The sequence below is a fragment of the Palaemon carinicauda genome, chromosome 21 (assembly GCF_036898095.1).
Source record: "Palaemon carinicauda isolate YSFRI2023 chromosome 21, ASM3689809v2, whole genome shotgun sequence".
Taxonomy (NCBI): domain Eukaryota; kingdom Metazoa; phylum Arthropoda; class Malacostraca; order Decapoda; family Palaemonidae; genus Palaemon; species Palaemon carinicauda.
The window spans coordinates 54900613-54903112 of record NC_090745.1 but is presented as its reverse complement, the minus strand read 5'-3'; the positions used below and the strand labels follow the sequence as shown (position 1 = coordinate 54903112).

Here is a 2500-nt window from a genome sequence, read left to right as displayed (position 1 = left end):
TTGTGCAGGATCTCACGGATGAAGCCAATGTTCGGAGAAGAACGGAGCAAGAACGGGTGCGGTATGAAAGAGAGAGAGCATATGAATTGAAGAAGCGGGAAATGGGCATTCGATTAGCCCAGCTCAATAACTCGCCCTCTCAACCCAATGGTGCCAAAGTCCAGCAGGACTACTGCAGGGAGGTCCAGTGCATTGGAGTCACCACGGAACTCCCTACAGTGGAACTGAAGGTAACCACGTCCCAGCTCAGCAAGAAGTGCGGACTGGGGGCAGTGAGTGATCTCGCACAAGAGGTCTACAACTCAACCTTGGGTCAAGGCCTCCTGAGAGACGTACAGCGGGTTCCCCTCAGGTGCATGCAGGTTGACAAGCCGGAGCCCAAAACTTTGAGGACGCCACCTGCCAGGGAAGATGACTACTGGTTAAGTAACATTGACCTTGGTGAGGTATCTTGGCTAAGTGAGGAGGCCCAAGAGTCTTCCTTTTCCAGCAATGAGTCTAAGCCCCGAACCCGAGAGTGCTCCCCAGCTAAAGCAATGATGCTTAACACCAGACCAGAGGTCTCAGAGGAGGACAAAGGGGAAGCACCCATCATTTCAGGGGCCCCAAGGAGCCAAACAGAGCCCATCAGATTTTAGCTGTCGGACGCTGAAAACTACAGGGAAACTGCCTATTCGGCCGAAGCAGAAATTATTACTCTCTCAAAGAAGAACTTCCTGCAGAATCACCCAAGGCCTTCACTATCCTGCTGAGGCCCTGTGCCAGCCTGTAGTTGTCCCCTGTAATTCCCACTTGTTGGTGCTACAAATGGACCATGAGAGACTGGGAGGGTACTCTGGGGTGAAGAGCACAACCCAACTGCTCCGGTCTCATTTCTTCTGGCCAGGCTTGCAGAAGAGTGTTAAAGCTTCCGTAACCTCCTGCAATCCGTGCCAAGTTGCTGGTAACCCAAACCAGGTAGTGCCGAGGGTTCCTCTCCAACTCGTTCCATCCGCAGGTATTCCTTTTTTCTGTGTTGGTGGAGTATGTAGGTTCCCTGACCCGGAGTAAGCGTGGAAATTGTCTTTGACTAACAATGATCGAATGTTCCACGCGCTGCCTCGAAGCTGTGACAACTAGATGTGCCAGTGCCTATCATTCAAGCCATGAGTTCCCACGGACATTCCTAACGCACCATAACCCTCTAACCTACTTGACTGAGCTACGTAATAGGAATAAAGGGCTTATGAGGTGGGGCATAGACCTCCAGAACTACAACTGGAAGGTCGAGTGTGTAAACAACTCAGATGAGAGAGATGTGTTCTCCCGGCATTAATGCCCAATGCACAGTGCCATGTCCATAACGTAGCCATAGTCAGTAGGTTAATTTAGGTTGTATAGAAAAATATTAATAAGGCCTTGGTGTTTCCCCAGGTAGATAAACTTGATGAGCCATTTTGGCCTCAGTATTTGCATTTGATTTATTTTTATTGATTCATTGTATCAATTGCATGTTGTAATCTGTTAATTTGCTTTAATTTTCATGTGTCCCACGGCACTAGGTCACTTAACTTTAACTATTTTAGCATTTTCCCATTTTTTGTTGTTGCCCCTCAGTTGGCCTGCTTACTTTATGTGGCAGTTAAAGCTCTAATATGTTATCAAAATAAAGTAAAAGTATGACCCTAGTTGCAGCTTAGATATTAATTCATTATCGTGGTGAGACTCACTGAGGGAGAGGTCATTAGGGCTTGTGGCTTCAGACCTTGCTTGCAGAGTTTTTGTCCTGTAATAGGACAAAATCTCTGATAAATGGGGGGGGGGACTGTTATTCATGAGGGACATTACGCCACTTTTTCCAAACAAAAGACCCCGCCAGCATGGACCACTCGACGCCACAAGTTTTGGGACCCTACCCAGAGTCTTACCACGCCCCCTCCCCAACCATCCTATACCAGTCTACTCCCTTGAAGTCTCATTAACAGACATCTTTACGAACCATGTGGCGACGTCGATATCCCAGGAGAAAGAGGAAGGTGAGATTGAGGGGGGTGTCGGGACACGTGACAAAGCCTGACCAATAGGACAGCGGTCAGGCCAATTTCCCCCTACCCCCCCAATTGGGGGCAAGTCGGGTTAATTCGACCCAGGGACAACTGGGTTGCCTTCTTTGCTAACAAACCTCCGTGAGAAAAACATCACCTCTCCGCCCTCAAGACATCAGGGAAGCTGGACCTGACATATCGTCAACAAGGGAGGAACCAGAGTCCATTTTACTAAGGTAAGGTGTCTGATTTTGAGATCGTTATCATCCTTACCCAACCTTCCAACCCTTCTTTATCACATCCCTTCTTTATCACATCCCAATTTTTCCTTTTATCCTTTAAAGAAAGATCATAACCACTGAACCTTTTTATCCTATTCCTTATGTCCCAACCATGTGTGCCGTTTGCTCCTAGCCTTAATTAATTCACCCTGTGACAGTGTTGTTTCCCATTTGTAGTGTTTAAATTCCTAGGTT

At 47.6% G+C, this 2500-nt stretch overlaps 1 protein-coding gene across 2 annotated transcripts in view; it reads left to right on the top strand.

Moving 5' to 3' along the window:
- Positions 1-2500, top strand: part of LOC137615280 (diacylglycerol kinase delta-like) — a 359466-nt gene that overhangs the window by 287606 nt on the left and 69360 nt on the right. Inside the window, exon 7 of one of the 2 annotated variants that reach the window (XR_011039202.1) lies at positions 1965-2260. The exons of the other annotated variant lie outside the window; for it this stretch is intronic. The gene's annotated coding sequence lies outside the window, so the exon portion shown is untranslated. The remainder of the gene's footprint in view (positions 1-1964; positions 2261-2500) is intronic. 2 annotated transcript variants of the gene reach the window in all.